Here is a 13,642-nt window from a genome sequence, read left to right on the forward strand (position 1 = left end):
AATGTAATACTGTCTACTTTTCTACAGCTTGTAAATTTTCTATGTAATTATTACATGCATTTATTTTATTAAAAGGGGAGGCATTTTTTTATGTCTTTGCTCTGATCCCACTTATTAGTGCTGTCTTTGAAACTCCACAGACACTGTATTTCTTTTACTGACTGGACATTTCTGAAATAGTATCACTATCAGGTAAATCAGATTGCTGGCAAAAGCTTTGGCACTAAAGAGACTCAACAAATAAATTTCATCACACTGACCCTGTACTAAACAGCAACTTTATGTGGATAACCTCATGGGAATGGAAGTTGAGAAAGAGCTATTTCAAGGCCGCCAATAACCTAATCTCTGTTCATAATGCAAAGCCATTTCTGTTTCCTTTACTTACAGTGCTAAGGAGGTCTTGGAATACTGTAATCCTCATAAGGTGGGGAGGGCAATGTGGGGGGTAGGGGTTTGCAGGAGAGAGAAGAGATCCCACTCAAATTATGCCCCATGTAAAAAAAAAAAAAAAAAGGAAAAAAGAAGAAAAAAAAAAGAAAGATAAATAAATAAAAAGCCAAGTTTTTCATCTTGGAAATTCTCAACCTCAGTTACGTGAGTGCAAAAAGTAACTTTTATTTGAAGAACTAACACTCACTTCTTTGTTAAGAAAACTTAAGGCACCACCCAGCAGACATGAAGGCTCCTATGTTATCAGCAAACTATTTCCTGGGTATATGTTCACCCTTTCCATGCAGCTTGCTTATTTTTTCAACGAAGGCAAAAAAAAAAAAAAAAGAAAAAAAGGAAAGGAAAAAAGGAGGCAGTGCAAACAAATCCTGTAACACTGCTGAATGATCCATGTTTTGCTGCAACAACTACTATATTGATGTCATGGAAATTTCATAGGTGTCCAGCTTTGCAGAAACATAACTGGAAAAGCACCAAGGGGACCCCTAGCACAGCCCCACATGCTCTTTCCAAGGTGAAAGGGTTCTGTACAGAGCTGCTGCCTGACATTATCTGAGAGCAGGCTGTAAGAAGCAGAGACAGTATGAACAGCTTAGCAAAATGACTCAGGTGGAAGAACATGAACCCCCCTGACTACCCACATAAATGTTTAACCTAACCCCTTACCCACCAATAACATCAACTATCCTACAGATTTAGCATTGGTGGGCTTGGAAGGTAGGACTCACAAAGAGAAGAGGTTCTCATAAATGTCTGGAAAGGTGAGGATGCCTTGCATCCAACTGGGCAGGACACAAGGATGCTGAAGAGATGGGGCAAGGAAAGGGAGATAAACAGGAGTATCAGCTCTGGTGTGTGTGCAAGGGAAATTTGATGTACTATGGGACAGCTCATCAAGAACACAGAGGAGGGAAGCTGGGTCACTTTTGTGGCAGCTATAGTAACATTGCTGTCCTTAATGCCATAGTTTACAGAACAATTTTTCCTCTTACTGGATCCCCTTTCTCTACCCCCTAGAAAAGCCCACTTTTGTATGAGCAGCAGGAATGGTGGAAAAGGAAGATTATCCAACATCCAAAATCAATAGCAGGTATCACATGCAGGAGGGTATTCCTTTCTGCAGACCTGGAGTCACCTCAAGTAAAAAATCAAACAGGGATATGGAAGACACTTAAAGCCTGGTGAACAGAGATGCCTCACCCTGTAATTACATCAGGCATAGCATGAGGGAACAGGCTTCACTCCCGAGTGGTTGTACAATACTTATCTGAAGGTTCCAATAGTCAGGGAGTTTCTGCCCTGCCAGACCCAAAATTGTGGATCACTGTCTCCACAGCACTGTCTAGCAGCACAACCCAGCTGCTTGCAATAATGCCACCTCCACACTCTGTCTGGCACATGAATCTTATTGTTTCCTAAGAAAGTCAAGCAGAAACCCAGTACCCACTGACAGCAAGACCTGGCAGTTGCCTCTGCTCACTTCAGATTGAGTCCAGTGGAGTGACAGAACCAGAACTCTGGTGGAGAGACTGGGCCTCAGGCAGTAGTGAGCCATGAAGCCTGCTGAGAGCTCACAGCTACAGAATGCCATGCAAAGTAGGATTCATATAAAAACCAAGTGGTGCACAACTTTTTCAGCTGTGTTGTTTTGCCTTTCAGAGGAGTGGGAGTACAGGGAAAGATGGTCACCTCTCCCCTTGCTATTCTGACAAAATCTTCATCTTAACTTTTAACTTTAAAATACCATACCCCTTTTCATGAAGCTGCCCTTGGAAATCAACGTGTACTGAGTGTTACTTATGTTACTTTCAATTGGACTAGAAGAAGAGACAAAGTAGTGTTATGAGAGGAAGTTTTTTTAGCTAGAGCTCTAGTGTATGGATTTCACAGATCTAACTAGCAGCAGCCAGCCACAGCCTTGCTATTTCACCAAGCCAGGGATTTAAACATGCCTTTGCATTTCACCAGGTTTTGTCCTTGAGAAAGTCAGATGTCTCTGGCTTGTGTATCCAGACATCTAACCAGATACCCACTCCAAACGCAAGAAAAACAAAGGGCTGTTGTGATGGGATAAATGCTTTCCTCTGCAGATGGCATTTGCAGTTTCACTCTCTTTTTCTCTCAGTTCATTGCCCTGGTAAGGTGTCTCACAGCTGACAAATGGAGCTCAAAATTTAAGAGAGCCTGCTAACGCCAAGTTAGCTCTACATGCACATTTAGCAGAAGAAGAGACCAGGCATCCTGCCATGGTAAAGTAGCAGAACAAAACAAAACCAGAGTTTTTATGTTTATCTTCTGGAAGCCTTTTGCACTCTCAACAATGTCTTTGTATTTCAAGGCCTGTTAAGTCAGCCTTGTCAGGCTAGAAAGACCTCTGCACAGCCAAAAAAATACTCTCTCATAAGACCCTGAGATACGGTAAGGCCACAGATCCCAGGTTTTAAAGAAACAATGACAGCAAAAGTCCAAACAAGTGAAAGAGCAGAAGATTGAGATTAGAAGATGAGCTATGAGGTAAAATCACAATGGTTTACATATTTGAAATATCAGGGAAAACATTCAGTTGCAAGACAGATTTTCATGTTTGTTTTTTAGTACCCCCATCTCTCCCTGAGAGGTTTGGGCTTTGTTTCTCTCTTCAGCTACTCTAGGCAGAGATTTTTCTCTTGAACTGTTTACTCTTTCACTCAGTCTTCATCAAAATGTCAGCAAACAATTGTCATTTGGTATCTGTAAAAGATAATGCAGGTGGAAAGGGGAATACTGAAACTCAATACCTCCCAGTAAAACCCTACTGTACTATCAACACCAGATAAACTTCCTTTTCTCTGCTAGAAACCTGGCTTTGTAAATACACTTACTAGGATAATGGTAAGGGAATACCTATCCAGCTTGTTTAGGTAAGTTATCAGTGGGTCTTCCTCTCAAAAGACAGGAGTTTTCTGGAAAGTTCATACCTGACTCAACTTTGCAATGGCACCTTAAGAGAGCTTTTCCCTGGATCTATGCATGAAATGGGTGAGGCTGCAAGACAGCTATAATGGGTTCTGTTCTGAAGTGCTGGGCACAAAGCAGCAATAAGGTCAGTACAGTATATTCTCCTTGAACCAAGTAATTTGAAAGAAATTATCCTTAATTAGCTTTCTCAAGCATTCTGTTTCTTTTCAGGTTGGAATCCATTGTCATCAGAACCACACTCTAGATTCTAGAGCTATGAGGTGAATGCCTTTTTTACAAGATGATTTAAGACTAAATTAAGGAATCATGCCTACTGATTAAAACCTAGATAAAATTCAAACCAACTAAAAAGCAAAAAAGTGGCCCATTGACCACTAAAAATGCTGTATTTTTGCAGTGCATGCTTAAGTTTTAGTTAACTGGTCAAGTAAGCAGCCCCCTTTTTCTTTTTAATACTGTATTTCAAATCCCTTGAAAAGAAAGGAGGCACTCCTGACTTTTTTCATATCTGCATCATCACTGCTGCCTCCTAGTCATCTTTTTGTGTTGGGAGTTTTGGGGCTTTTGCTTCTTTTTTTGCATGACATTGCACTTTGAACCACAAGAACCTCTTGCTTTGCTTTTGTTGTTGTTAGTTTGTTTTTATTTTTTTTTTCTTCTGGAAAACCATTAATGAAATGTGTAATTTGTATGGTAGGATCTAGCACTTTAATCTTGGTAGTGCCAAGGCTATCTTTTCTCCATTTTCCCTTCAACAAGTCTTAGCTGTTTCTTCTTCATGAAAATCCATGTCAGCAGTTTCACAAATTGGTGGTACAAAAATCTGGACTCCTTTTTATTCTAAGCTACCCAGTACTCTGGAAAAAGGCAGTGTAATTGTGTCCAGAGTGTACGTATACATGTGTTCAAGCATTGATTTTCAAAAGAAAACAGCTCACACTTCATGAAAGCATAAGAATTTCCCACTGAATTCAGTGGGACTGAAGTCAAACTGACAGGCCTGTAATTTTCCAGATCATCCCTCTATCCCTTCATATATAAGGATATCACATTGGCTGATTTCCAACCTGTAGGTACCTCCCTGGTCAGCCAGGACTGCTGATAAATGATGGGAAGTGGCTTGGTGAGCACCCCTGCCAGCTCTCTCAGCACCTTTGGGTGTGTCACCCAGCTCCATAGATTTCTGTATACCTATGTGTTGCAGTAGATCACTGACCATCTATTTCTGAATTTTGGAGGAGGAGTCATTCTGCTCCCTGTCTCCTAGTTTGAGGGGCTGAACTCCATCAGTACAACTGATCATATTACTAAAGACTTAGGCAAAGAAAGCATTAAGCACCTCAGTCTTTTCCTCATCCCTCATTACCATGTTTCCTACTGCATCTAATAGAGGATGGAGGCTCTCCCTGGTCTTTCTTTTGCTATTAATATATTTGTAGACACTTTTCTTGTTGTTTTCTACTTTAGAAGCCATATTAATTTCTTACTGGGCTTTGGACCAGGCAATTTGCTCCCTGCATAGCCTGACAGCCTCTCTGTAGTTGTCATGATTGGCCAGACCCTTCTTCCAAAGGCCATAAACTGCCCATTTTTCCCTCAGTTGCAGTGAAAGCTGACTATTTGGCCAGGTCGGTCTTCTGTGCCCCCTTGCCTTACGGCACATGGGGACAGACTGGACCTGAGCCTTTAAGATTTTTTTCTACAAGGTATCCTGCCTTCCTGGACTCCTGGACCCTTCAGAGCTACTTCCCAAGGGATTCTATCAAGTAGCTTCCTAAATGAATCAAAGTCTTCCCTTCGGAAATCCAAGGTGGCAGTCCTGCTGCTCCCCCTCCTGACATCTCTAACAAAAGAGAATTCTATCATTCCATGAATGCTGTGCCCCAGACAGCCACCAACCATTACCTCACCTACCACTCCTTCTCATTTTCCAAAGAGCAGGTCTAGCAGGGCACCTTCTATGGCTGCTTCACTCACCAACTGTATCAGGAAGTTATCTTCCACACATTCCAGAAACCTCTGGGACTCTTCCTGCATTATATAGCTGGATTTCTTCATACAGCTTTTTAAGAGATCCCAGAGGCAAAGCAACTGAATAATATGTGTGCAGCCAAAGGCAGATAAAGTATAGCTGTTGATAAAGCACTATTGCAAAACAAGAACGGGAATTTAAAACTTCTTTAAAAATATCAAGTTGTCAAAAGCCCTGAGTAAAAGCTAAAATAAATATATAATTCCTCATTGTAAAGGTCATAGACAACACTTAGCAAATCTTTACTTCAACAATCATCTTTATAAGCTATTGAGTCTGAGACATACTATGCCCAAGAAGTAAAATGTTAACTACTTGCACTGCTTCCTGAATTTTTTCTACACCAAACAAGCCACTAATTTTAGACAAAGATTACTATGTATTTTACACACTGTGTCTTTTAGTACTCAATTGTCTGGAACTTGGACAGAACTTCATTCTCAATCTTATATTATCATAAATGTTGTCATGTATTTAAATGTTGTCATGTATTTACAAATCATAAAACAAAAAAAAAACCCAACAACCAAAACCAATACCAAAAAAAAAAAGATAATGTGAGTAATGTCATATTGCACTAGTTTTCTTGAGTAAATAAACTCAGCAAACAAAAACAGTACAGTATTTACACAACAGATGGTAAACATGATGCAGTCAGAGGAATTCACACTCAGGAGTGGCATCACAATACTGGAGAAGTAAAGAAATTCATTCCAGTTTTTTTTCCCCGAGTCTGTTTTAGAGGCAGTGCTAAATATGTAAAGAAAAAACAATATTGCAATGTGTTTAGCTATAACATTTGTGTTGGAATCCACTCAGAGACAACTATATCTTCATCAGCCAGATCTAATGTTTCATCATTCCTTTCAAGGAGAGCACAGATAGTCACTGCAAAATTAATATTCCTTTTCCTCCTAATAAATCACATAATGTCCAGAAATGCCACCTGAGGAAAGAGACATCTAGAGGAAAGACCTGCTTGTTAATTTTCATTCCTCTTAGTATTTTAGAATTCTCCTTTTTGAACAGGTGAGAGCATCTGTATTCAAAACAGTATTGCTTTCTGTTTTAGAAACCCCTCTTTTTGTATTACTAGCATACGACATGATGGATTGGCAGTCTGGAGAAATAGAGCTAGTAGCAAATGTTTCAAGTGTAACAGATTTTATTAGAAAAAATGGAATAAGTTCACTAAAGCTAAATCATAGTGTGGGAACACACCAGCTCTCGTTAGTTTTTCTAAGAAAAAACAGCCTTGTGTGAAAATGTGAGGATGAAGGGCAGCCAACAGCTCACAGGTGGCTGCAGTGCTTGCTGGGAATGCAAGATCTGCCTTCAGATCTCCTTTTCAGATAGTTGCCCACATCCTATGAAAGACTTAATATTGGACCATAGTGCGTGAACTCACTCTCGCTTCATCTGCCCAGCTTTGTGTAAAAAAAAAATAAAGTGCCATGGAAGAACATTCATAGGTGCAAGGAGGAGCCTGGGAGAGATCAACCCTGGAAGAGTCTTCATGAGGCTGCTGAAAGATAGGAGAGTGCTGGATATGTGCCCCAAGCACAGAGGTGTTGGCTGCTCTGCATGTTTGTGCTAGTGCACAAGTACACCCACACTCTCTTTGCAAGATGGAAAACTTTAAAAGTTGCTTCCCGCCCCCCTTATGCAACAGGAACATTTTTGAATGCATGAAGTTTCCCAGAACAGAAAAAGCATTTGCTGAGCAGCTCTCAATATTACTTTTTTTCCCACAGCTAATAGAATCATTACTGAAAACAACTATTTGCATGAACAATTCCACTTCCAATGACTGGCCTCAATGCAATCCTTGGTATTGCATTCCCAATATAATACAGACAGGTTGTGTGAGCAATGGCCAGAGGAATGGGGCCCTAGCGTACATTTTGTATGTGCAGCCAGAAACTTGCAACAAGCACATTTTGAAAATAAAAATACTAAAATTTCATTACCCACAGTGTGTAATTTGTGATAAAGTTAACAAAAGCCCGCTTCTTGCTCCTAATTCACCATTAAATATTCTTTACTGTACTGTGAATTTCATTCCAGCTTGTTCTGAATATCCTTGCCCCCCCCCCCAAAAAAAATTCAAATAGCCTCTCCTTGCTGGTTGTTGCTGCTATTACATCAGAAAATGTGTATCTGACTCTTTTCATATGGCTAAGCAGACACAAACACTGGAAAAAAACCCCAACCCTCTGCAAGTAGCAATCTTATGTTGGCAGGAAAATTGACAAGATGACCTAGTAGGTCTTTTCCATCTCTAATTTCTCTGAGTCTGCTACTCCTGTGGGGAAAAATAACTTGTCAGGAAACTTTTTATAGGAAAAAATATCACAGTAAAAATAGTCACAGAAAATAGCTCACCAACTTCTCGATATAAGATACAAATGTATGTATTCTTGTGACAGCTGCTTATTCCTGAGAAAAACGTGTTCACAGATTCTGTACAGAAGTCAAAAATCTCAAGCACCAATGGATACCCTATAAATAAATTTACTAAAATTCTCACACATATAGGAAGTTAGAGGTTTCATCAAGCCTCTGTGTATCTACATGCAAAGTTCAACTTTTATGCTTTCTAGAAAAACAGATGCACTTTGTAGGAATGTGGAATTTAAAGACTAAAGAAACGATGTCCATTTTTTTGCAATTCACATATGCACCCTCTTTTTTTTAGGTTAGGTTTAGCCTAATACCCTTACCAATAATACTATTTTCTAAATTCAGAAAAAACATTAAAACTCAAAACAACCAAAGAGTAGGAAATATCTAATAAGATGTCTTTTATCCAGACAGACATTTAATCAGGATCCTATAATTAGCCATGCAAAGGGCTCAATAAAGAGTTCCCAAACCAGATCCTGCCACTAGCACAGCTGTCAAAAAAAGTTCCATTCAGTATTTTAATTATTTCCTGACATGATGAAAATTATGACAGTAACAACAAACATATATCTAAGAATCCACAAAGCACATTCCATTTCTTAAATAAAGGAATCAGAAAGGTAAGGAGGAGGAGATCTGATGAGAATGAGCCAGGTATTTTACGTGTCTTGCCTGTTTTAACAAAGCTTTTACAGAAAAAAACTAATTTTACCTACCTCAGATCTTTCAAAAAATACTTTTTCTCTGCACAGCTTAAATCTGATAAAACACTATAAACTAGTTTTTGCTTAAGTTCAAAAGAGTGCTGTAGTTCTCATATTCTTCATTATCAATTACCAAGCAAAATTGTCTGAAATAGCAGTAAATGTCTTAAAATATTTACAGCATGATAGTACTCAAAATAAAAAAGATGTCCAATTACCTTACTGGACAAAACAAGAGCTGCCACATATTTAGAGCATCAAAAGGAATTTTGGAAAAGAGAAGGCTGACTTTGACACTGACTTTAGTTGCACACTACTATACGTGGGGAATAGTGGCACAAAACTCTCGTATGCTGAGAGAGCAGTAAACAATGGAAGCCCTGAGATGCAATAATTTGAAACTCAGTTAACCTATCCTTAAGTTTTAGGAAAAAGTGGATATGGATCTATACTCAAATCTGGAACTGCATCTGATTTATACAGCATAGGATTACATCTAGCACTGCCCACGACGACAACAATCCTTCGGCATAATTTCTGGTGAGACAAAATTCCTCTTTAGAGTAATACACGTTTACCATTCCTAAAGTTTTTCTGACTTCCACAATTTCATCTTCCCCAGTTTTTTTCAATCCCGCCCTTGTTTCCATCAGATCTGAGTCCCTTTTTCTGTATGGCAGCAAAAGCAACGGTGTCTGCCCCAGCCCATCTTAATTATAGCCCTGATTATGTATTATAATCTCTAATCAAGTTATATTCTCTAACAGAATAAGCACTGATTTTCTATAACTTTCTATTGATATGTGCTATCTCATCTTGTGGACTTGTGATGTCCTACATGTCAGTAGTGGCCTGATAAATGGATATACTTCCCGCATTAGTTTTCTGAGGGCTTATGTTTTGCTTGGTTGAGTTTCACAGGGGTTGTTTTTGTGTTTGTTTTCTTTTTGTTTTTGTTTTTGTTTTTTTTTTGCTTTTTAGCATTCTAAGTTTTCTATCTAGATTCTACCCAACTGAATTCATGCAAAAGGTAATGAAATATGGTAATGTCTGCTAACGTGATTAATTTTCCATAAATGGCCAATAAAGAGCCATATTTCATGACTCTAAGTTCCTATCTGTGTTTATCCTATTACTGGGATAGGAAATTATAATATATTTCATTATGTACCTGACAGGTACATTTCTTTGGTTTTATTTGGGTGTGATTACAATGAGTAGCACGTCAAATTAAACTCATGTGCATTATAATATATAATCCTTCACAGTCAAAGTCATCACTATAACCCAAAACTCTTAGATGATAGGATATCAGCTCTCCATAGGTACCTCAGTAAAGTTTGCATGCATGTTTTCAGCACTATAATGTGACTTTTATTGCATTATTTAGGATTGCAGAGGAATCATGTGTGAGATATGATAAACACACAGCCGGTATGTTCTGTAAAGAATACCTTTTTTAAAAAAACATGCAGTAATTACTGTGAAAGGATCTCCCTTTGAAAAAGTAGAAATCTTCAGTATTATACTATTAGTTTTGGCCCTTTTTTTGTTTATTTTGTTTAGAAGTAGATTATAGAGGGAAAGAAGGGCATGGCTGTTTTTAAACAAAAAAAACAAAATTCCAGGATAATTTTTCTTCTTCCTTTTTTTTTTTTTTTTCCCCAATTAAAACATCAAAAATACATGCATTTGCACCTGCAAATATGGCTTGAAGTGCTATTTCAGAAAAGATGACAAGTGCAAACTTCACCCCAGACCTAGAACTAAATAAATTATACTTCTGCAAACACTTCACATGGCTGGAAACACACCAGGTCTGCACCTAAGGGGAGTGGCCACCCCATTAAAGTCCTCCGAGTGCACTTACTGCTCTTAAAGATAACAACAGTATCACAATTGTAGATCTTACCTGCATCTTCAGAACAGCATCATCTAAAGAGATGAAGGCCTAGTTTGAGAGTGGGTGGTTGTATTAAGATGGAAATGCCCTCCTTCTCAGGTAACTTAAGTGTTTCACTAATCTGCAGATTCTCCTTAGCAGTCAGGGGAAAATCTGCTTAAGTTAAGGGGTTAAGTTCTTTGATGTGAATGGGTATCTGTGATGTCATGTTCCCACAGGGAGGAAAAAAACCAAAAAACCCCAAACCCACAAATAATAAAACCCCAACATGTCAGTATGAAGTGAGAAAATTGAGGAAACAGGTAATTTTTCCTCTGCAAAATACTGAAAAAGCTGAACCCTGATGCATGGTATGACTCACTGTGGCATAGTTAATTTCTTTTCTGTATATTGCCTTCAATCTGAGCCAAATACACAAACCCACATACAAAAAAAAAAAAAAAAAAAAAGTAAAAACTAATTCATGTATTTAAAGCAGTAAGATATGAAATCCAGAAATTTATGAGAGCCAGTGATAAAGCACATTCCTACTCATATGTGAGTAATAGGATTTATGTAATTTACAGTTCTTCTGGCTTCACCGCTTGTGAGTTATAGAGCTTTAGATACCTGTTGTTGGGAATCAAATATTAAACTATTTCCCACTGTCAGATATGTTAGTATTTTTTCTCACCCTGTCAGACCCCACAATGACATATCAGGCCATGAAGAGGCCTCATTAGCCACTGATACTAATAGAAAAATCACTAAGATTTGATTTACTGCTACATTGGAAGTGATTTTAATTTTTTCTGGTTTTCAGTGCAATAGATTGTCTTCCAGTGATGAATATGTTTATGGGAGTCCTACAACTCTGAAGGATTGCAGCACTGCAGGACATTGCATTAGGAAAGAGCATCTGCTCTACACAAGACTCCTGATCATACAAACATTCCTACACTTATTGAAAGCTCCATGAAAAAAGCTATTTGTACTGGATCTCCCCATATATACACCAGCAAAAAGTTGGTCTATAATTTAGTGATGCCCAAAGTTGTGTTCATCTTTATGTTGAGTCCACTCTACTAGAGAGAGCCATTTTTAACAAGGGGGTCTCTGACATCACCTATCTACTTCAAATGTGGAAAACAAAACAAGTGTCTATTTTGCATTGTGGTGATTTCAAGATGGGATAATCTTCAAAAATGTTGTGGTAGCCTGTGCATGGAAGTGTTGGGAGTTGCAGGCCAAGTCCTTATTTTCTTCTGTATTTTCTTTTGAAACACTACCTTTTGTCCATAGCCAGTATTGTTTCAGGAGGGATTCTAATATGTTAAAGATGGGCTTGCAACAAATGCTCTCACCACTTTTTAATTATTTCCACTGTATTTCAAAGCAGGCGTGATGAAATTTAAAAGAAAAGATGACTTCTATAGCTATTTGAGAAAGTTTTATCTCTTGCATCACAGACATTTGGAACTTCAGCTGTAAAAGCTTCTAATTTTTACTTCACCAAGGAACAGAATAATTAGGAGGAAAATTTAAAAGTAAATTTGATGGTGTCTCACAATATAATGTCAATATGACAATCAACCAAAAAGCCAAACAAGAAAATAAAATTACAAAAAGCTCTAAGATGACAACCAGGTGAAAGTCTGCACTATTTGCAGAAGAGTGGCTTGTGCTGTACTGGTACACATAATCATTGAGTAAAAATGGTTGATTAGTATTGAACTCCTGGCTCTGGGCACATGGCTATCATCTTACCAGAGACCTACTATGGAATGATGCTTTTTCCAATAAAGGAAGAAGAGCCAAAAAGAAGCACATGACTTGAGACATGCAATATAGCGTGGAACAAGTAAGAATAAACTTTGAAGTATATAATCGTTAACTAAGATGAAAGAGAACAAAAACAGAGCGGGTGAAATAAAAAGGCCACGTGAAGTGAAGGGAGGAGATATTCTGTCCCTCTGAGGAGAGCCCAATGAAGTCAGAGCCATGAGCCAGGAGGAGGCTGTGGTGAGGCCAGGGGCAGGGTTCCTGACAGCCAGTGGGAGGAAAGGTGAGGAGAAGACTTCAACCTTCACCTCAGCTCTTGTTCCTGCTCTCATGTACTCTGGTCCTAACCAGATTTTTGGATCCACGTACTACCTGTCAATTCCCTGCTAGCTCCCGTGTTTCCTTCCCTGAGTAGTTTAAACTACTTCCTTGTTTACTCTTGCAGATATTTCCAGCCTCTTCAGTTCTGCTTCACCTTACAGGCTACTGGAGAGACTACAGCCACTTTAGAGCACATTTGTTATCTCTGACCCATTTATTTGCAACATTTGCAAGCTGTATCCTCTGGACTACAGCATGTGGACTCCTTGCTAGTTCACAGGTCAGAGTATCCTATGGGTGGGAAGATACATCTTGCACGGATTGCAAAGAAATCCAAAGTTCTAACACTGCTGATAACTAAAGTGGTGGCACTGTTGTATATTGAAACCAAAGGCTTGTGTTAATCCCCAAACTCTAGCTGAAAGTAAATTGGCTTGGAAAACTGAAGCTATTAAGAGGCTAGAGCAAAATCTCTTCTCAGCCAACTGGCCCAAGGCTGAGAAGAAAGCATAGGTGGATACATAACCTAGACTTTCAATTTACACCAAGCACAAACATGACTACTTGAGGATATGAGAGGAGTGCTATTTTGACAGTGAACAGTAAAAAGAGACATCAGGTTTTCAGAGCTCATTTGATAATGGCCTAACTACTCCCATTGACATGCTGAGGGGAAGAGGGAATCAGTGGCTTCAGTGGGAATAAAGCTGGGCCAGTAACAGGTTTCACTGAAAACTCTGGTGCTAATACAGAACATTTAAGTATCAGTTAACTCTGTGTTGAAAATATATTACAGTCTACAAGGTGTCAGCTAAAGAAGACAGACCACAACTAAAGATGAAGATCCAGAGAAGAGACAGGGACAGGGATGAACAACTTATTTAGGGATAAACTAAGTCAAATAGGCATAATAGTTCCATCTGGAAATACTTTTTTTTTTGGGTGTGGTTCATAAAACCAAAGATTGAAGGCTTTCCTTTTATCCAATGTTCTAATGACTTAAATACTTTTGTTAAGATGTAAAAATTCACAAATTGCAACTGCAAGACTTTTTTTCAAAGAAGCATAGATCTTGAAGTTGCAACTATTAGAGTGAATGGTTAA

Source organism: Calypte anna, chromosome 2 (genome assembly GCF_003957555.1).
Source record: "Calypte anna isolate BGI_N300 chromosome 2, bCalAnn1_v1.p, whole genome shotgun sequence".
NCBI lineage: Eukaryota > Metazoa > Chordata > Aves > Apodiformes > Trochilidae > Calypte > Calypte anna.